A 21,343-nucleotide genomic window follows, 5' to 3' on the forward strand; every position below is an offset into this window, starting at 1 on the left:
CAGCGTGTCTCGCGGGGCGGGGAATGCCCGGCCGGCAGCCGAGGGCCGGGGGAGCGGCACGGCGGCCAGAGCGCCCCCCAGAGGCGGGCGGCGGGCGGTCGGGCCTGCGGAGCCGCACAGCGGCGTCGTGCTGGCGGGGCTGGGCCTGGCGCTGGGGCTGCGGCTGGGGCTGGGGCTGGCGCTGGGGCTGCGGCTGGGGCTGGGGCGGCCGCTGCTGGCGCCTGCGGCAGCGCAGAGCTGCCGACCGGCGGCACGTCGGGGCAGGGCGGCGCCAGGCGGCCCAGGCGGCGGCGAGAAGGCGTGAAGGCGCCTCTGCGAAGCGTGCGCCGGCGTCTCGGGGCGGCCGGGGCTGTGCAGCGTTGGTGGTATAGTGGTGAGCATAGCTGCCTTCCAAGCAGTTGACCCGGGTTCGATTCCCGGCCAACGCAGCTGGCCAACCTTTTGCACGGCTCCAGGGCCCTCGTGCCCAGGCCCGATGGGAGCCGGGAGCCGGGAGCCGAGAGCCCGGAGCCGGAGCGTGGCCCGAGGCTGAGCGCGTGTGTGAGGGAGGGAAGGAGGTGCGCAGCGTTTTGAGGGTGCTGCCGGCAGGGCGGGTGGGTTGGTAGGGCGGGCGGGCGGCTGGCCGTGGCCAGGCAGGGGCCTTGGAGCCAAAGCGGAGGCGACGGGGTGGTCTGGAGGCGCTGCGCCCAGGGCGCGCGGGCCAGGCGCAGAGCCCGACGCTCCCTGGTGGTCTAGTGGTTAGGATTCGGCGCTCTCACCGCCGCGGCCCGGGTTCGATTCCCGGTCAGGGAAGCCTTTCTTCTTCCTCTCGGCCTCCCGACCTCTCCCCAGCGCATCCGCACCCCTTTTAGCCGAAGCTGGCTGGCTTCTCCCTTGCCTCGCGGCTAGCCCCACGGCCTCGGGGCCCAGACAAGGCCAGGCGCACGGCCGAGCCCAAGCCTTGCCCTGTCGCCTCGGCCAGCCCAACCCTTTTGGCCTCGCCAGCGGGCCGGCCGCCCAACGGCAGCGCGTCGGCGCCTCGCCTGGGCGCTCGCATGGCTCCCCCTCTTCCTCCGTCCCAAACCCGAGAGGCCGCGCGCACGCGCGCGCGCGCGCGCGATACCCTCTGTCCTCACGCGGGGCCACCCACAGACGCCCGCACGTCCGGCCACCGCAGGGGCTTGGACTCTCCGGCTGCACTGCTGCCGCCAGGAGAAACCCCGCCACCCCTGACAAGCCACCCCTTGCTCCTTCCGGAGGTGCTACTGAGTGCTGACGGTGCGGGGAAGCGGGCCGGGGGGGTGGGGGGTCGGAGGGGGAAGAGGTCGGGGCAGGGTGAGCGATCTGCCTCTTTGCGTCGGGACACCTGCTGGAGCCCCTGGTCCCTTCCCTCGCCCTCGGGCCAGCCACCGCTCGGTCCAGCTTCCCGGCCACCACGAGCAGAGAGCGGCACGGTTGCGCCGGGGATGTGGAGTTGGGAGAGCGAACGTGGACGCGTGCACGAAGCAGAACCGACGGGCAGTGCAGGAGAGACAGCAGGAAGATTCGGGAGGCCGGTGGGGAAAACCCAACAGCCAAGCAGGGGGAGGGGGTGGAGGCACACCGGAGACAGACGGTGGACTTGTAGCCAACAGGTTCTTGAAATCGCATCACCCATCCCTTGAGTCCCACGGCAAAGTGGCAAGCGTGTTCCCTGGAACGCCTTCCACCTCCCCCAGCCCCGACCGCCACCGCGCAGGCCCACGGCCGAGTTTGCCCGTTGAAGGTTTTCCCACTGGCGCCTTAGCCGACACCTAGCCAGGAGCTACTCCAGCCCTGTCTCCAGCCCTGTGCCCGTCGTCTTGTCCGGGTGCTCCTCCAGCTAAATCGCAGACCACGGTCTCCTTCCCAGAAACACTTGCACGCCTCTGTCCGCCACGGGTCTGCTGTCTGTTCAGAGATTGTCTCCTTCAGGAGCCCAAGCGGACAGCCCGTGCACCGGCCAAACCTGCCGCGGCACCACACTGGCTGGGTTGGGGCAAGGTCGTCCCAGCGGTGGAAAGGAGCCGCTGTGGGCAGCCGGGCGCTGACCATCACCACGGGAACTTCCCTCAGCGCCATTGCTTCTGTGGGTGTGTGGGTGTGTGTGTGTGTGTGTGTGTGTGGTGTGAGCGTGTGGGGGTGTGTCTGGGTGCGTGTGGGGTGTGTGTGGGGTGTGTGGGTGTGAGCGTGTGTGGGGGGGTGTGTGTGGAGCGTGTGTGGTGGGGGATGCCGCGGGATGAAGGTGTTTACTCACGTGGGTGGCCTCCCACGGGGGTCAGGGCATAGAGCGAGGAGGATCCCAGAAGGAGGGGAGGGCCGGGGGCAGCCCGGGTGTGTGGGTGGGGTGCCCGGCGCGGGGAGGTGTGGGGCTTGCGGGACCGGTCCAGAGTGCGGCTGGACAGTCGGGCAGGGTGTCTGCAGAGGCTTCGGTGGGGCGGGGGAAGAGCTCCTTCCCCGGCGCCATGCCAGGCATGGACGTGAGCACCTGTGCGGGAGGGTGAGCTCTGAGGTAGGGGAGGGGAGAGAGCACGAGTGTGCCTGAGGAGCGTGTGGGAGGCCGGGACTGCCAGCCGAGAATGTGAGCGATGGGGGTGGGGGGTGGGTGGGAGGGGTCCAGCCTGGAGGCTGGCAGGAGCTGCGCGTGGCAAGTGCTGGGGAGCGGGCCCCGGTGCAAGAGAGCTGGAGGCCCCCGTGGCGGGACAGGACCGTGGCGGAGGAGGTGCGCGGGGGGAGACTGCTGTGCGGTGCTGCAAGGTGGTCAGGCCAAGGGGTGGGGTGTGGGGGGCGTGGGTGGGAAGCAGGCCGGCGGGCAGGCCGAAGGGAGACACAGAGAGAGGGCGGGCCCGGGTCTAGGAGCCGTCCCAACGGGGTGAGGGATTCCACCGCCCCCGAGACTTCGATCACCTGTCATCGGGACAGCCAGTCATGCGTCAGGGGGCGTCCTGGGCTTGAGATTCAGAGAGGCCAAAGGGACAAATGCCACACAGGATCATTGACCAGTGAGGACTTGGAGAGGAGGGGGCGTGCAGGCAGGGGAACCGTGAGGGGATGTTGGGGCAGGAGGGGCTGGTGGGGCTGGAGGTGCAGGCTGTGCTGGTGCTTGTGTTGCTGGTGGAGGACGACTTGGTGCTGCTGCTGCTGGTGCTGGGGGTTGACCTCGGTGCTCTTGGTGCCGGTGCGCGGGCTGCTGTGGCGATGGTGTGCACGGTCCCGGTGGCGGCGGCGGTGGTGATGGACTCCAGGAGTGTTGGCGATGGTGCCCGACGCGGTGTGGTGATGGTGGACTTGGTGGTGGAGCTGGTGTTGGTGGAGCTGGTGGAGTTGGTGGAGGTGGTGGCGGGGGTGGCGGGGGTGGCGGGGGTGGCGGGGGTGGTGATCGTGGAGGACTTCGGTACCGTTGGCAATGATGCCCATGCTGCTGAGCTGGCGGTGGACTTGGTCCTGCTGGTGATGGTGGTGGTGGTGGTGGTGGAGGTGGCGGTGGTGGTGGTGGAGCTGGTGGTGGTGGCGGTGGTGGCGGGGGTGGTGGGGGTGGTGATCGTGGAGGACTTCGGTACTGTTGGCAATGATGCCCATGCTGGTGAGCTGGCGGTGGACTTGGTCCTGCTGGTGATGGTGGTGGTGCTGGTGCTGGAGGTGGCGGTGGTGGTGGAGTTGTTGGTGGTGGCGATGTTGGAGGTGGCGGTGTTGGTGATGGTGGAGGTGGCGGTGGTGGCGGTGGGGGTGGGGGTGGTGATCGTGGAGGACTTCGGTACCGTTGGCAATGATGCCAAGCTGGTGCGCTGGTGGCGGACTTGGTCCTGCTGGTGATCGTGGTGGTGGACTTGGTGGTGGACTTGGTGGTGGGGTGGGTGGTGCTGATGGTGGAGAACTTCCCTGCTCTGGGCGATGGTGCCCGACGCGGTGTGGTGATGGAGGACTGGTGGTGGTGGTGGTGGTGGCGGCGGAGGGGGAGACTGGTGCTGCTGGTGCTAGTGCTGGCGCGGGCGTTGGTGGACCTGGTGTTGGCGGGGGTCCTAGCGTGGCAGGAGCGGCGGAGTTGGAAGGCCACTGCGGCCAAGCGGGGCCTCAAGAGACTATAGGGCGCGCGTCGGGAGCATGTGGTGCCATGCATCGGGTCTTCCTGGTGCAGCCCAGTGAGTTTGTGAGGGTCCCTGGAGGAGAATGGGACGGATCAGGGCTCGGGGTGGCAACTTGGTTGCCCCTGGTTGTGCAAAGAGAGGAGGACTCTGGCAGTGTGGGTAGAGTGAGACCGGGAGGGAGGAACCGTGATGAAAGGCGTGGAGGTGGGGCGCGGCCCCGTGGGCTCTGGTGCGGCGCGGCGCCGTGCGGGTGTGTGGTGGTGCGGGGGAGCCTCGCTGGAAGGGAAGCGGGTGAGCGAAGCGGGGTGCTCAGGGTCCTGAAGAGAAAAGGGGCAAGGGAGGCGTGTGGGCGGGCCAGGGGCCTCGGGCGCTGGGTGGAGTTTGGTCCGCTGGGCGAGAGAGACGGAGAGGAAGGGCAGGGGCGGGCTCCGGCCTGGTCCGGAGCGGAGCTGGTTTAGGCCAGGCGCCTTGAGCGTGGGCCAGAGGAAGCCGGGGGGCGCGCTGGGGCTGCAGGGCCGGCCAAAAGGGGACGGCGCGCTGCATGGGCCGGGAATCGAACCCGGGCCTCCCGCGTGGCAGGCGAGAATTCTACCACTGAACCACCCATGCACCGATGGCGCCGCTCCCCAGACGGCTTCCCCAGCGGCGCTCCCCAGCGGCGGCCAGACCCGGGTCCGGGCCTGTTCGGAGCATCGGCTTCGTTTGAGCAGGAGGCGGACGCGCGGTGTGGGACAGAGGCTCCAGGCACGTCCCGAGCCCTAGCGAGCGGCGCAGACGGGCCGAGCGCGGCGGGGACGCACGCCGGCCGACTAGGCTCCTGCGGTGCTTTCTCCTCGGTCGAGGGCCGCGGCGAGACGCTGCCCTGCCGGGGTGGCCAGGGGCAGCCGGGAGCCGGACCCAGGCTGGCCAGCGCCCGAATCCCACCCAGCGCGGGGGAGGCTGTGGCAGGCGCGGCTGAGCACGGCCGTGGCCTTCCGCGGCTCCTCTCAGCCGCCACCCAAAGCCCCTTTGGCCGAGGGCTTCCTGGCCGGGGCAGAGGGTGCGAGGGCGGGCGGGGCGGCGGACCGGAGCTCCGGTTGTGTGCGCACGTGCGGTGCCGTGGGGTGGGCTGTCGCGGGGTGGGGTGTGTGGGTGTGGGTGTGGGCGGGCGCGTGTGTCGTGTGTAGGAGATGGAGGCCCCGTAGCGCCGCCGGCGCCGCCGAGTAGCCGCTCAGGCCAGGAGAGCGAAGCGAGGTGTGTGAGCTCGGGCGCGCAGCGCTCCCTCGGGGGCCAGCTCGGCGGGGGGGCGGGGGGCGTGGGGAGGGCGGCGGTGGTTGTGAGGCAAGAGCGCGACCTTGGCTGGCGGGAGCGCTCCGGCAGAGTGGCTGCTGGCTAGCTGGCCGACAGCGCGGTGAGGGAGCGCGCTGGGGTCCTCGGGTCCCGGCCGGGCAGCGGCTGCCGGCGCGGAGATGCGCTGGGGCGCCCAGGTGGGTGGCCTGGGGATCCAGGGCTTCCTTGGGCTCAGCGCTCACGGGAGCCACCTGCCCGGGCTGGACTCCCGGGCCAGGCCCACTGAAGGGAGGGCCCTGTCGTGGGCCGGCGAGCAGGTGGCTGGGCAGCCTGGGTCCCGGGAGGGAGGCAGGCAGGTGTGGGCAGGGTAAAGCGTCATCAAGGTGGCAAATCGTCGTGGGCACCTCGGGCCACCTGAGGAGGGTGTGGAGAGAAGGGAATGGGGGCCGGCGGAAAGGACGGACGGGCTCTCTGTGGGACGGTGTGCTCCTGGTGGCGGGAGTGCACGGCTCTGAGAGCGAGGCGCTCTTCAGCAGGCACCAGTCTGGTGGAGAACGGAATGCGGAGGGCTTTGGGCATTTGCGCCGCCGGCTGGTCTGCAGGGGGCCGCGGGAGTGGAGCGGGAGCGGGAGCCCGAGGGAGGAAGGAAGGAAAACGCAGCCCCCGGAAAGCAGGTGAGGAGAGACGTGCTGCCAAGTGGCCCAGGCCTGCGGGGGTGGGCGTGGGATCGGGCGGGAAAGGCGCGTGACCTGGTGGGGGAGGGCGTGTGTGCGCCAAGCCTGGGGCCAGGAGCGTCGAGGCGTCAGGGCTCGGCACTGGGCCCTTTGTGCTAGGGCGCAAGGCCGGAGCGGCGGGCCAGGCAGGAGCGGGCTTGCGATAGGGCGTGGCTCCAGGCCCGCCGGGGTCCGGTGCCCTGGTGGGGCGGGCCAAAAGGTGGGCGTGTCAGGAGTGGGATTCGAACCCACGCCTCCAGGGGAGACTGCGACCTGAACGCAGCGCCTTAGACCGCTCGGCCATCCTGACGGCGGGCCTGGGCGCGTCGCCGCTCGCCTGGCTGGGACCCGGCGCGAACGCTGGCGGCGGCTGGCGGCTGTGTGGGCGCGCAAGGGACGGGACGCGCGCCCCGGCCGACCAGGAGCAGCGCCAGCCGCCTCGCCTGGCGCCGCGCCCGCCGCGGCCGCCGCCGTCGCCGCCGCCTCGCCCCGCGCCGCCCCGCCCCCTCGCACATCGCGGCCCCGCACCCAGAGACCGGCGTCGGCCCAGCCTGTCTGGCCGCCGCCGCCGCCCCCCACCCCCCACCCCCCACCCCCACTAGGTCCTCGCCGCCCTCCCTCCTCCGCCCCTGCCCATCCGGGGCGCCCGTCCTCCTGCTCGCATCCTTGCTTGCCCGCTCGGGCCTCTTCTCCCTGCGCGATCCGCGCCGGGCAGGCCCTAGGCGCCGGCGCACTCGGAGTGTTCCGCGCCGTCCGGGTCCGGGGCCCGGGCCTGGGGTCCACTCCGAGTCGGGCTGGGAGGGCTGCTGTGCGGGCTGGCGCGGTTGGTTTGGGGTCCGGTCGGGTGTGGCACGTGGCGGGCGCCTGCGTAAGGCAGGGCGTCGAGGGCAGGGGTAGGCGTGGGCGGGCAGGCGGAGAGGGGGCGGGCGCCCGGGTGGCCGCCGCCGCCGTCCTCGTTAGTATAGTGGTGAGTATCCCCGCCTGTCACGCGGGAGACCGGGGTTCGATTCCCCGACGGGGAGGCAAGACGCCCTTTTTGGTCGCCGGCGCCACCGCCGCTCTGTCCAAACGCTTGCCCCCAGGGCCCTTCTCCTCCCTCGCGCGTCCGGCGAGAAGCGCGGGGCGACGACGGGTGCCCGGCTTGCCCACCGTCGAGCGCCCCCACCCCTTTGCCTTCCTCGTGACCCCGGGCGCGCGCGCGCGCGCGTGCGGGGTCACCACGGCCCAGCCAGGGCCTCCTGTCGTGCCCCCGGCGCCTGACGAGTGACTGGCCGCAACGGGCTCCTCGGCGACGCGACGCTGCCCGGTGCTGGATGGGCGCGGGGGACGGGGTGGGCGGCGGCTGGGTCGGGTCCTCTGTGGGTGCGGGATGTGGCCTCGCCGGGCACTCCGCGGAGAAGGGCCCGGGCGAGCGGGTCGCCGGAGGGCAGCGTGTCTCGCGGGGCGGGGAATGCCCGGCCGGCAGCCGAGGGCCGGGGGAGCGGCACGGCGGCCAGAGCGCCCCCCAGAGGCGGGCGGCGGGCGGTCGGGCCTGCGGAGCCGCACAGCGGCGTCGTGCTGGCGGGGCTGGGCCTGGCGCTGGGGCTGCGGCTGGGGCTGGGGCTGGCGCTGGGGCTGCGGCTGGGGCTGGGGCGGCCGCTGCTGGCGCCTGCGGCAGCGCAGAGCTGCCGACCGGCGGCACGTCGGGGCAGGGCGGCGCCAGGCGGCCCAGGCGGCGGCGAGAAGGCGTGAAGGCGCCTCTGCGAAGCGTGCGCCGGCGTCTCGGGGCGGCCGGGGCTGTGCAGCGTTGGTGGTATAGTGGTGAGCATAGCTGCCTTCCAAGCAGTTGACCCGGGTTCGATTCCCGGCCAACGCAGCTGGCCAACCTTTTGCACGGCTCCAGGGCCCTCGTGCCCAGGCCCGATGGGAGCCGGGAGCCGGGAGCCGAGAGCCCGGAGCCGGAGCGTGGCCCGAGGCTGAGCGCGTGTGTGAGGGAGGGAAGGAGGTGCGCAGCGTTTTGAGGGTGCTGCCGGCAGGGCGGGTGGGTTGGTAGGGCGGGCGGGCGGCTGGCCGTGGCCAGGCAGGGGCCTTGGAGCCAAAGCGGAGGCGACGGGGTGGTCTGGAGGCGCTGCGCCCAGGGCGCGCGGGCCAGGCGCAGAGCCCGACGCTCCCTGGTGGTCTAGTGGTTAGGATTCGGCGCTCTCACCGCCGCGGCCCGGGTTCGATTCCCGGTCAGGGAAGCCTTTCTTCTTCCTCTCGGCCTCCCGACCTCTCCCCAGCGCATCCGCACCCCTTTTAGCCGAAGCTGGCTGGCTTCTCCCTTGCCTCGCGGCTAGCCCCACGGCCTCGGGGCCCAGACAAGGCCAGGCGCACGGCCGAGCCCAAGCCTTGCCCTGTCGCCTCGGCCAGCCCAACCCTTTTGGCCTCGCCAGCGGGCCGGCCGCCCAACGGCAGCGCGTCGGCGCCTCGCCTGGGCGCTCGCATGGCTCCCCCTCTTCCTCCGTCCCAAACCCGAGAGGCCGCGCGCACGCGCGCGCGCGCGCGCTACCCTCTGTCCTCACGCGGGGCCACCCACAGACGCCCGCACGTCCGGCCACCGCAGGGGCTTGGACTCTCCGGCTGCACTGCTGCCGCCAGGAGAAACCCCGCCACCCCTGACAAGCCACCCCTTGCTCCTTCCGGAGGTGCTACTGAGTGCTGACGGTGCGGGGAAGCGGGCCGGGGGGGTGGGGGGTCGGAGGGGGAAGAGGTCGGGGCAGGGTGAGCGATCTGCCTCTTTGCGTCGGGACACCTGCTGGAGCCCCTGGTCCCTTCCCTCGCCCTCGGGCCAGCCACCGCTCGGTCCAGCTTCCCGGCCACCACGAGCAGAGAGCGGCACGGTTGCGCCGGGTTGTGGAGTTGGTAGAGCGAACGTGGACGCGTGCACGAAGCAGAACCGACGGGCAGTGCAGGAGAGACAGCAGGAAGATTCGGGAGGCCGGTGGGGAAAACCCAACAGCCAAGCAGGGGGAGGGGGTGGAGGCACACCGGAGACAGACGGTGGACTTGTAGCCAACAGGTTCTTGAAATCGCATCACCCATCCCTTGAGTCCCACGGCAAAGTGGCAAGCGTGTTCCCTGGAACGCCTTCCACCTCCCCCAGCCCCGACCGCCACCGCGCAGGCCCACGGCCGAGTTTGCCCGTTGAAGGTTTTCCCACTGGCGCCTTAGCCGACACCTAGCCAGGAGCTACTCCAACCTCTCTTTCCAGTCCTTTAACAGGCTTCCTCCTTGGAACCTGCTGAGGTTTTCCTATGAAAAGTGCAGGTTACAGTGAAAGAGGTACATAGAAAATGTCTGGAACGTGGGTATTAAGGCACATTTGATTTTTATTTTGCAAAAATCCAGGGAATCCTGGGAGGAAGGAAAAGCTAGTGGGATGTAAGAAAGATTTTTTCTTAGAACTTTAGCAGGGCATTGCCCTAGTGTCATCTTTATTTCGGGTTTAATTGAAGACTGTGAGAGAATAAATTTTTCTTGTTTTATGGCCCTCAATGTGTAATTTGTTATGACGGTCAGGGGAAAGCAATGTAATCCTGTAACTACCATTCTTGTTTTAGAATTAAGTTTCTATCATATCTTCCATCACATGTTGTTCTATATAACCATACTTCTTAGTTGTCATATTTTTTCTTTATCACATATTATCAGTATTTTCATGGATGCTTGTTTGGCTCATTATCGCATGCAACTCTTGATATTAGTTTCATGAGTTCAACCCTCACCCTGGTCATAGATGTTACTTTAAAAAATAATATTTTTGGTACCTGAATGGCTCAGTCAAATGTCTGCCTTCCGCTCAGGTCATAATCCCAGGTTCCTAGGATGGACCCCAGTATCCTCTTCTTCCTCTCACTCCCCCTGCTTGTGCTCGCTCTCTCTCTGAAATACGTTTAAAAAATAAAAAATAAAATAAAATAAAACCCTCCAATGAGAGGTGCCTTCCCTCTACCTCTGGAGGAAGGGGACTTCTTTGTCTCTCAAGGCAAAGGGACATAGAGAAGAATGTGAATATTTGCAATATTTGAATGTAGTATTGGTGATGATGGGGGAAATGGTCAATATCATTCAATTTTAGGGAATCAGATAATCAAAATTTTCAGAGGAAACTTCAGATCTATCTGAATTTTTAATGTGTTTATCGTCTGTCCACAGTTCTACTGTAGTAATTTATCTTAATATTTGCACTAGTGGGTAAAAGTGTATGTTGATTCATTTATTATCTGTATTCTTGAAAAGTAGGGAATATTTTACATGATCATAGCTAAGAGCCTGTTTCTGAAACACAGAACACAATGTAGCTATTTAAAAGAGTGAGGAAATAAGTACACATGTCAGTTCTTCTTTTGTGGTGTCAGCTGCTAAGACCCTTTCTAACGATCACCACCTCCTGGTTTCCAAAGTGGCCACAATCCTTCCCCACACTCTATGGGGGTTTGTATGTGTGAATAACAGCATGTAGCCGTAATGTAAAGATGTCACTTCCAAGATTAGGTTAGAAAATACTGTGGCTTCCATCTTGGGCTCTCTCTCTCTCTGTCTCTTTCTCTCTCATAACCTTTGGAGGAAGCCAGTTAACATTGTGTGATGATGCACACACAGGCTATGGAGTGGCCCAAAGAGAGAGGAACGAAGGCTATTTGAGCAACCACCCCAATGAGCTCTGCATTGGGTCCTCCATTCCAGTTGAGGCTTCAGGTGACTGCAGGCCCAGTCGACAGCTTGACGGCAACTTCATAAGGACCGTGATCAGATCCATGAAGCTAAGTTGCTGCTGGCTTTCTGACTCCAGAAACTGTGACAGAATAAATGTTTCTTGTTTTAAGCTGCCAAGTTTTGGAGTAATGTAACATGGACTCCGTTTATAATAATATATAATTTATCCAAAGATAGCTCATACAAATAGGATGTTAAAAAAGTAAATTGTAGGGGTAACTGGGTGGCTCAGTCAGTTAAGTGGCTGACTCTTTAGGCTCAGTTCATGGTCTCAGGGTTGTGAGATCAAGCCCGGAGTGGACTCCAAGCTCTGTGGGGAGGTCTGCTTGAGATTCTTTCCCTCTCTCTGCCCCTCCCCGCACTCATGCACACTCTCTCTCTCTCAAATAAATGTCTTAAAAAAAGTAAATTGTAGAATAGTAAAATCTTATTATAATATGAAAAATGATAAATTTATGATAAATTATGAAAAATTATAAATCATCATTTTCATATAAACTTCTGAAATTCAAAACATAGTAATATGGTGAATAGGAGCTTATGTCATTTGTCCTACAGTATTATTTGAATGTTTTTACAAGTAATTCTTTAAATTGATGTATAATTGAGCTTTATTGATGTATAATTGACATACAATAATATGTACACCTTTAAAGTGCACTATTTGATAAGTTCTAACATATAGAACCATCACTACCATCAAGATAATGAACATAGGTTCACCCCGAAACTTTTCCTCATGCCCCTCTGTAATCACCTCCTTCTTGTCCCTTCCAGGCAACAGTTGATTTGCTTCCTATCACCATTGCGTAGTTTTGTTTTCCAGAGCATGCTGTCTAATACAATGTCTGTGAGGGGCGCCTGGGTGGCTCAGTTGGTTAAGCCTGCCTTCAGCTCAGGTCATCATCCCAGGGTCCTGGGATCAGGATCGAGCCCTGCGTTGAGCCCCCTGCTCAGCAGGGAGCTTGCTTCTCCCTCTCCCTCTGCCTGCCACTCCCCCCTGGCCGTGCTCTCTCTCTCTGCCAAATAAATAAAATATTTTAAAAAATAGAATTTCTGTGATTCTAAGAAGTTTTATATTTGTATTTTGTAGCTATTGAGCACTTGAAAAGAGGCTTGTCCAAATTGAAGAATCCTGTAGGTGTAAAATATACACTGAATTTCAAAGACTTAATATGAAAGCAGGAGTGTAAAACATCTCTATATTTTTATCCTGATTACGTATTGAAATAATACTATAGTGGATATATTGGGTATTATGGATTGAATTGTGTCCCCTCAAAATTCATGTATTGAAGTCCTAACTTCCAGTACCTCAGAACGTGAGCTTATTTGGCAATAGGATGTCTGTTTGCTATGTAATTAGTTAGGATGAGGTCATCCTGGAGTAGAGTGAGCTGCTAATATGGACTAGCGTCCATATTAAAAGGGGAAATTCAAAGACACAGACACACTCACGTGGGAAGAACACCAGGTAGAGTTTAGAGCTATGCTGCCACAAGCCAAGGAACTATCAGAAGCTGGGAAAGAGGCCTGAAACAGATCCTTTCCTAGTGCCTTCAGAGGGAGCATGGCTCCGCTGACACTTTGATCTGACTTCTGGCCTCTGAAAGTATGAAACAATAAATTTATGTTGGTTAAGCCACTTGGTTCATGGTACTTTGTTATGGCAGCCATTGAAAACTAATACATTGGGTTAAATAAAATATATTATTAAATTAATTTTATCTGTCTCGAAGAAGGCCCTGACTCTTCCCTCTTCAAATACTCTGCAGAACAGATGTATGCATTTCTGAAAAATCTTGCAATCCCATTTTATTTTAGTTTTATTTTTTTAGATTTATTTATTTATTTGACAGAGAAAGAGACAGCGAGAGAGAGAGAGAGAGAGAGAGAGAGAGAGAGAGAACACAAGCAGAGGGAGTGGGAGAGGGAGAAGCAGACCTCCTGCAGAGCAGGGAGCATGATGCGGGCTCCATCCCAGGATCCTGGGATCATGACCTGAGCCAAAGGCAGACGCTTAACAACTGAGCCACCCAGGTGCCCCTTGCAATCCCATTTTAAAGAAAAACAACAAGCATATTCCTTATTGGTGGCATAGCGGCTAAGGTGGTGTAGACCCTTCCACGGTTAAGGCAATGAAAATGGAATCAAGCCCCCCACATCAGTGATAAAACAAATACCTGTTCCGGCCCCCACAGCTCTGGAGAGTGTATTGTGGCCCCATGAGGAGCTGTGATGAGAACATGTGATGAGAATTATAGTGGGGGTGGACTGTAGCACAAAAATCTGGAAGAGTAAATAATTTGACTTTTTCTCTGATTTTGGTGGGGGAGGGCATGAAGAAGAAAATAGCTTATCCAATCATCAAAAGGAATGAGGTGAGCCCTCAGTGAAATTGTAAGTTAATCGCTTTTTATTTCCATCCTTCCATGCCTTCCCTGAGCCCCCTCTACCTCTCACTGGCCCACTCCCTCATTGCTGTGCATTCCCAGCGCTGGGTCTTTGTCTCCTGTGACCAACTACCAGCCTGAGAAGCTGATTCTCCCCATGGTATTACTGACTGTCCTCAACTAGAGAAGAAAGTTGATTACAAGAAAACAAAACCCAGTCAGACTAGATGAAATACAGGTGTACCATAAACCTATGAGAGGAAATCTCAAAGATCTTCAAAGACAGGGAAAAAAGGATGACGTCAGCAGACTGAAAGTGAAACAGGAAGTGGGTTCGGGAAGCCAGAATTGGAAGACAGGACCGCTCTTCTATGCTTTTCTTCTCCATTTCTCTCCAATTTTGTGGGAAACAGAACACCACAACGACCACTGGCGCATGTTCACTCAGACTCCGAGATCTCTGAGAAAACTCAAGATCTCAGGGTTAAAAATAACCCGAAAGGATCAGAGTGAAATGCCCTTGGGATGTGTGTGGTCTGTTCTAAAGTACACAGCAGAAGATGTTTTGTAGACAGGAAGCCAGCTGTAAAAAGCGCACTGTGCACTCCCTTCTTTGTTCTCTTATCCTGTGTTAAGGTCCGAGTACAATGGTGTTTACAATTAATTGATCACAGCCAGTTACAGATTTCTTTATTCCTTCTCCACTCCCACTGCTTCACTTAACTAATCCTGTTTACACGGAGGAATGTGCCTTACTATGCCCCTGCTGTAAATCATTATAGATCTATATCGCTGTAGAAGGTATATAAGAGTATGGAAACTAAACCTCAGCACCTCGGGCTGTTTGGTCGGGGTCTCCCTGTGCTTCCGTATACTGTCGTCTCTTTTTCTCAGTTCCTTCGCCACCCAGGTCCCCGACTCTCTGAGGTCGACAAGTGGCGCCCGAACAGGGACCTGAAGCCCCCGTCGAGGAGTGATCGGCCAGCGCTAGGAACCGTAAGTAGGAAAGTTTATTACAGGGTTATGGGGGAATCAAATTCGAAAACATCAGGTTTTGCTGCATTAATACATCATTTTCTTAAAGAATATGGAGCTAAAGTTACTAAGCAGCACATAGAAAAATGTTTGGAAACAGTAGTTGAATATAATCCTTGGTTTCCGGAAGAAGGCTCCTTAGATGAAGAGACTTGGGTCCGAGTGAAAAATAATGTCTTGAGGGCTATGAGACAGGGTCAAACGATTCCTCTTGATTTTTGGCCCATTTGGGCTTTAGTACGAGTGGTGATCAATACTATGGAAACTGGGGATAAGTTATCCCCGGCTGAAGTTGCTAGAGAAACTACCAACTCTTTACATACATATGAATTAGACAATGAGACTTTAGAAAAGGCTAAGACTGAAAGTAAAAAAATTTTCACGGCTTCACAGTCCCGGCCGTCACCCACGGCCCCTCCACTTTTAACGGAGGACCCCACCGAAGATGATCAACCTCCCTCCACAGTAGATTTATTCCCTCTCAAACGATCCTCTCTACCTCTCTCACCCCTCGAAAAGGAACTCCGACAGCAAGGGACTAATGATTTGTTTATGGCTTTCCCCATAGACTGAACACAGGTTGTTGGTCCTGTCTATGAGGGATTACATTTAAATACCTTAAGGGAACTAAAGAAGGCTTGCCACTTGTATGGACCCACAGCCCCTTATACTATAGAGATTTTGAAAACTTGGGCAAATTCTGGGGTGTGGTTCCCTTATGATTGGCATATGGTTGCATGGGCTTGCCTTAAGCCACAGGATTTATTGCAATGGAAAATGTGGTTATTGGATGCTGCCTATATGAAAGCCCGGGCGAATCGGGCTAACCCAGCAGCCATGCATCATATTTCTTTTGTTTGAGAGAGAGAGAATGAGAGAGAGGGAGTACATGAGAGGGGGGAGGGTCAGAGGGAGAAGCAGACGCCCTGCCGAGCAGGGAGCCCGATGCAGGACTCGATCCCGGGACTCCAGGATCATGACCTGAGCCGAAGGCAGTCGCTTAACCAACTGAGCCACCCAGGCGCCCATCATATTTCTTTTGAAATGCTCACTGGCTCTGGCCCCTTTTCAGATGTTCGAGAGCAGCTGGTTAACACTCTGCCTGCAGCCACAGAGCAGGTATCTGAAATTGCCCTCGGAGCCTGGGAAAAGCTAACCCCTTCAGGGGAAGTGGGGCAAAGCTATATAAAAATTATGCAAGGGCCTACAGAAGCATATACTGATTTTATTTCTCGGCTTGAAATGGCTATTGGCCGCCAAGTTGATAGTAAACCTGCCAAAGAGCACTTGCTAAGACAGCTTGCTTTTGAAAATGCTAATGAGGACTGCCAAGCTGCCATCCGGCCACATAGAGAAACAGAAGGTATTCTCGATTATCTTCGTCTATGTAGAAATATTGGCACTTTTACACATCAAGCTTCAATAGCCTCCCTTCAACTCATGGCCCCTTCCGATAGAAAAATTGCAGGACTTAGAGCAAATTATTCAAGAGCAATTGCAGGCAGGACATACAGAGCCTTCGCAATCTCCTTGGAACTCTCCTGTTTTTGTTATCAGAAAGAAATCAGGCAAATGGAGGCTCTTAATGGACCTTCGGAACGTTAATGCCATCATGGAGCCTCTGGGTGCCTTGCAGCCTGGGCTACCTACTCCTACAGCCATTCTCAAACAATGGCCATTGATAATAATAGATCTTAAGGATTGTTTCTATACCATAGCCATTCATCCTGACGATAAGGAGAAGTTTGCCTTTTCTGTTCCAAGCACTAAGAACAAGGAACCAATGAGACGATATCACTGGACAGTTTTACCACAAGGCATGACTAATTCTCCTACCAAGTGTCAGTATTCTGTTGGCCAGGTCCTCAGACCTGTAAGAGATCATTATCCTCAATCCTATATCATTCATTATATGGATGATATTTTACTAGCGTCACAAACTGAAATTGAATTACAAAATGTGTATCAGGCCACTTCCCAACATTTGACTTCCGCCGGCCTCATAATAGTCCCGGAGAAGATCCAAACAACTACTCCGGCTTCTTATCTAGGCACTGTGGTTGGTAGAACCACAGTGAAACCTCAAACAATGTAAATTCGTAGGGATATGCTCCTTACTCTTAATGATTTTCAGAAACTCCTAGGAGACATTAACTGGATTCGCCCTCTCCTGGGGATTCCAACTTATAAATCACAAAATTTATTTAACACTTTACAAGGTGATTCTGCTTTCGATAGTCCTCGCACTCTATCCTCAGAGGCAGAGGCCGAACTGCAGTTTGTTGAGGAGCGATTAAAAACTCCCTTTGCTTACAGGTATGATGACTCTCTCCCCCTGCTGCTTCTTATTTTCCCTACCCCTCATTCTCCAACTGGTGTCTTAGCGCAAGAAGACAAACCTCTCGAATGGGTGACTTTACATACAAAAACTTCTCGAACTGTTACTCCATATCTATCTCTTGTAGCTTCACTCATTCTCCAAGGATGAAAGTGTTCTATTCAAATTCTAGGTTTTGACCCAGCACTCATTGTTTTACCTATCTCTTCCACATCTTTTAAGGAAGTCCTTCCCTTCTCTACTGATCTGCAGATATCTCTTGCTGATTATACTGGGCGCATAGGTTGCCACTCTCCCTCAGGTAAACTATGGGACTTCCTAAAGCGCACTGCCTGGGTTATAAATCGTGTGGTTAGTAAGGTTCCAGTCCCCTCAGCTCCTACATACTTTATTGATGGCTCCTCTTCCGGGCGCGCTGGAGTCTGGGGCCCTGCTCTTCAGCGCTCCATAAAAACCCCTTACACTTCTGCTCAACAAGTCGAACTTGCAGCTTTATTGTTCTTATTACAGAATGTTCATCATCCTGTAAATATCGTATCTGATTCCGCCTACGTAGTTAGCATTGTTGCGCCTTTAGAAACAGCTCTCATTTCCACAACTCACTCTATCATTAACCCTTTGCTTCAGGAATTACAATTAGAAATTCAATCTCGAGCTCACCCTTTGTTCATTACTCATCCACTCTCATTCTAACCTCCCTGGAACTCTTACACAAGGGAATCAATCTGCTGATTTACTGGCTACTCCTATCTTTTAAACTCCACAGGCAGAACATACCCATCTTCATACCAATGCCAGCTGCCTTCATTCGCACTATAAAATACCCTTGCGTTCTGCCAGGCAGATTGTCTCTTCCTGTCCTGTTTGTCAACCTCTACATTTAACTGAGCATCCTGCGGGCATCAATTCCAGAGGCACAGCTCCTGATTGTATTTGGCAAACGGACGTTACTCATTTCCCACCTTTCGGACGTCTCTCGTATACTCATGTTACAATAGACACCTTTTCAGGATTTCTTCATGCTACTCCATTGATGGGAGAAAAGGCTGGGCATGTTATTTCTCATTTGCTTGAATGTTCTGCTATTATGGGATTACCCACTTGTATCAAGACAGACAATGGCCCAGCATATACTAGCAAAAAAGTATGAGAATTCCTTGCAAAATGGCAAATACAGCATATCACAGGTATTCCTTGTAATCCTCAAGGACAAGCTGTAGTAGAAAGGGCGCATGGCACCATTAAAAAACAACTCCGTAAAATTATATCTAAAAAGAAAGGGGGAATCTCCCCTTGAGATATCATGACACAAACCGTATTCATTTTAAATTTTTTAAATTTACCCCAAGGAGAACCATATACCAGAGCTGACAAACATTTCTCGTCAGCCTCAATCTCAACTCAGGACGCACCCGTGTGGATAAAAAATGAGGAAAATAATTGGTTGCCCGGAAAATTAATGACCCGAGGCCCTGGTTATGCTGGTGTCATTCCAGATGGATCCAGTCGAGCAATTTGGATACCTCTTCGGAACATCTGGCCCAGGTTCCCGACTCTCAGAGGTCGACACAATTTCAACCAGTTCTCTCATTTTCTCTTGCACTCTCGCTCTCTCCCCTTTCCGTCCTCCCTTCCTTCGCCTCTCCTTCTCTCAGATGGCTTGCTTTATTTTTACATGACCTAACGTGTCTGACTTGACGTGACCTTTCAATTAAGTACCTGCCATCATCTACCTGAAGTGTTTGCACCTCAGTTAATTTCAAAGTCTGATTAGTCATTGGTGATTCTGTGAACTCCGTCCTCCTTGGGTAATGATAGATCCCAGCCTGACCTGGGGCAGGAGGAGAGTGAAGGGGTTAGGAGAGGGCTTTTCCCACGTGACAGACCTAGGGCTGCCCCTTCTAGCTGTGAGCAGGGTGCTGGAAGTGGGGCATGCATGTCAGGTATCTGCAGACATGATCTATTGGAAATAGACACTAACATTACCTATTTTTTCCCTGGGTTGTGACTACTGTATCTGGATGTATCATGAAAAATAATGTAAAAATTATATACTTGTAATTTCATAAATGCTAGAGGGATCATCGCCATTAAGGATGAGATGATTTTTTACTTTCACTTTTTTTACTTCTTAGTTCTACAGATGCAGCTATTATATATGTGAATTTAAATATGTGGTTCACATTGCATTTCTGTTGGACAGGTCGCTGTGGAGATATACTTAGCAACAAATTTATCCTCTCAGGTTTACCAGGAAGCTGTTTCTTCTCCTAACCCTCTATCTGGTGATGCGGATCTACTCCACATCCTTAGTAAATACGGAAAGTCCATCTCTATTTAGCGAACAGCAACTGGTATGGCCTTTGATATTCACCCAGAACACTCTCCAACTTACCTGTATTGTTGTTAAAACATGCAGCCCATTGACAATACTTGAGATAGGCAGATTGTAACATTCCCCAAGATTCTGAATCTTCTTTAACATGTGGAAGTTCCTCCCTTATCTTTACTTCCCCTGACCCCAAGGTATATAATCACTTGCTCCTCATAATCCCAGGGCAGCAGGGAGAGAAGCTCTTCCCGCCCGCGGGTCCTGTCCCCGCGCTTTAATAAAACCACCATTTTGTACCGAAGACGTCTCAAGAATTCTTTCATGGCTGTTGGCTCTGGACCCCACAAACAACACACCAGCATTCAAAAAACCTACATCATAGTCATGAGGAGGAATTTCCAGGACAGACAACAGCGCAGCTAACAGGTGACACAAGTGGGAAAGTTTATTGCAAGGTGGGGGAGGGGAGAGGGAGAGAAAGTATGGGATGTGTGCCCTGGGGGGGGTGTCTATCTTTCATTGACAGTTGTTAACTAGGCAGAATATTCATTACTTGGGGAAGGAAACAGGTTTTCGAACTTTTTCTTCCTTGTTTGGTCAGGGGTTTCCTCTCATGGCATCCGCCATCTTGGGCCTGTCTGGTTTGATCTGGCTTCCAGTGAAGGGCTGCCAGGACAGGCCTCTGACCTTCCCAATAGTTGGCCATGGCTTCCTCGCTGCTGCTTCCTGGTCTCCTGTTAGAACTTAACTGCCTAAGCTAACACACTGACTGCTTTTGTTTCCCACAGTCATTCGGCCTGATTAAAACTTTCTTTCCCTTCACCTGAGGGAACCCATCTTGTTTGTTAGCTGCTGCTAATTATTGGGGTCTTTTGTTCTCACTCGTGTTGGTCAGTGAATACCACCCAGTCCTGAGCTCAGAGGAAGTGGAGAGTGAATCTGCTGATATAGTCTGAATTTCCCAGTTCAGTGTTTTCCAAAAGCTGTTCGCCAGTCACACAACTCCTTGAGAGGCTTTTCGGAATGAAGGGTTCCGTGGTAAAAATAATGCAGAACATTCTGCTATGCTGTTCCTTTCCTTGTATATTCATAATGCCCATTAAAGGCTCCAAGAAGCCCTATTGCAAAGAAAACTTTTAAACTAAGTTTTATAAGGCATTTGCCAAAGCTAGGTAACCACAGGATCTTTTTTCCTCTGTAACTTGTATCAATGTCCCTCAGAACAGATGTGCCCAAGGTCACCCTTTAGGAAATGCTGATCCAGTGCTTTATTTGGAAAGACAGATGAAGAGACTCTCTGAAGACTTCCTGGGCTACCTGGCTGCTCTTGGCCTTGGCCTTAGCCCCTGGCTTGGGTGACTTCACAAAGGCTCCCCACAGGGGACCTGACTGTTTATTCCAAATTTGTGCCTTAACAACCATCATTTTCCCCATCCCTCTGCATTTCCTATTAGGTCTGGCAATCCTGTTCATCTTTCCACCTGGGTATCCAATCACCTTCTGCTTGGTGATGGGACTCCTGTTTGCTGTGGACACGGGGCCATCTTTGTGTAGAGAGACCTTCAAAGCTCAAAGAGAGCCTGGATGAACTGCAAAGTCAAATGGAGCCAGGGGCCTCTGGGCAAATAGCCTTTCTTGCCAAGGTAGGACCGCAGTGGCGGCAGCAACCTCTGGTCCAGCCACAGTTTTCCTCCCCCCGCAGTCCCTCTCCACAGTGATCTGGCTAAAGAGCCTCCAACCATCCTTTAGCCTCCAAGGAAAACAAGGGGCCTGTGATCTCCAGAGCTAAATTGTCATAGGCCCCACCCTCACTGGATTTCTGAAGGTCAAGGCACAGAGTCAGCCCAGCCAGCTCTATAAGGACTCATAGCAAATGTGTTTTCACATATCCCAGAGGAAGGCTCCTCAAATACATGGAAACTCAGTAAATTCTGCTTCTATTTTCAAAATAAGTCCAGCAAGCTGACAACTAGCACCTTGGTCCAAGGCATTATCATCTCTCACTTGGATTACTACAATCAGCACCTGACTGGCCCCCCTAAGCTCACCCTTGCTACCCTAAAGTCTATTCTCACCACAACAGCCAAAGTGGTCCTTCTAAAATGTGTGTTGTAGGGGCACCTGGCTGGCTCAGTCGTTAAGCATCTGCCTTCGGCTCAGGTCATGATCCCAGGGTCCTGGGATCAAGCCCTGCATCGGGCTTCCTGCTCTGAGGGAAGCCTGCTTCTTCCTCTCCCACTCCCCCTGCTTGTGTTCCCTCTCTCACTGTGTCTCTCTCTGTCAAATAAATAAATAAAATCTTAAAAATAAATAAATAAAATGTGTGTTGTATTTGTCACTTCTTTGCCTAACGCTAAGCAATAGCTTCTCCTTGCACTTGAGAGTAAAAGCTAAAGCTTTGCAATGTTCTACAAGGTGTTACATGATCTTGCTCCTCTCTTGCTCTT

The 21,343-nt window shown here is 55.7% G+C and overlaps 1 long non-coding RNA gene and 6 other non-coding genes across 7 annotated transcripts; 6 read left to right on the forward strand and 1 right to left on the reverse strand.

The window, feature by feature from the left end:
* The first annotated feature begins 356 nt into the window (after positions 1-356).
* Positions 357-428, forward strand: TRNAG-UCC (transfer RNA glycine (anticodon UCC)). Its single transcript has one exon. It is a non-coding gene; the product is annotated as a tRNA-Gly (tRNA).
* A 292-nt stretch (positions 429-720) lies between these two features.
* TRNAE-CUC (transfer RNA glutamic acid (anticodon CUC)) lies at positions 721-792 on the forward strand. Its single transcript has one exon. It is a non-coding gene; the product is annotated as a tRNA-Glu (tRNA).
* A 5,499-nt stretch (positions 793-6,291) lies between these two features.
* TRNAL-CAG (transfer RNA leucine (anticodon CAG)) lies at positions 6,292-6,374 on the reverse strand. The gene has a single exon. It is a non-coding gene; the product is annotated as a tRNA-Leu (tRNA).
* A 640-nt stretch (positions 6,375-7,014) lies between these two features.
* TRNAD-GUC (transfer RNA aspartic acid (anticodon GUC)) lies at positions 7,015-7,086 on the forward strand. The gene has a single exon. It is a non-coding gene; the product is annotated as a tRNA-Asp (tRNA).
* Positions 7,087-7,847: 761 nt separating this feature from the next.
* TRNAG-UCC (transfer RNA glycine (anticodon UCC)) lies at positions 7,848-7,919 on the forward strand. Its single transcript has one exon. It is a non-coding gene; the product is annotated as a tRNA-Gly (tRNA).
* A 292-nt stretch (positions 7,920-8,211) lies between these two features.
* On the forward strand, positions 8,212-8,283 carry TRNAE-CUC (transfer RNA glutamic acid (anticodon CUC)). Its single transcript has one exon. It is a non-coding gene; the product is annotated as a tRNA-Glu (tRNA).
* A 4,447-nt stretch (positions 8,284-12,730) lies between these two features.
* LOC135364698 (uncharacterized) lies at positions 12,731-21,212 on the forward strand. Its single transcript, XR_010412177.1, has 3 exons — positions 12,731-14,187; positions 19,122-19,322; positions 20,351-21,212. It is a non-coding gene; the product is annotated as an uncharacterized LOC135364698 (long non-coding RNA).
* The last annotated feature ends 131 nt before the right edge of the window (positions 21,213-21,343 follow it).

This window comes from Mirounga angustirostris, unplaced genomic scaffold (genome assembly GCF_029215605.1).
Source record: "Mirounga angustirostris isolate CCGP_5_RB_7025 unplaced genomic scaffold, mMirAng1.0.hap1 SCAF_6, whole genome shotgun sequence".
In the NCBI taxonomy this organism is placed as follows: domain Eukaryota; kingdom Metazoa; phylum Chordata; class Mammalia; order Carnivora; family Phocidae; genus Mirounga; species Mirounga angustirostris.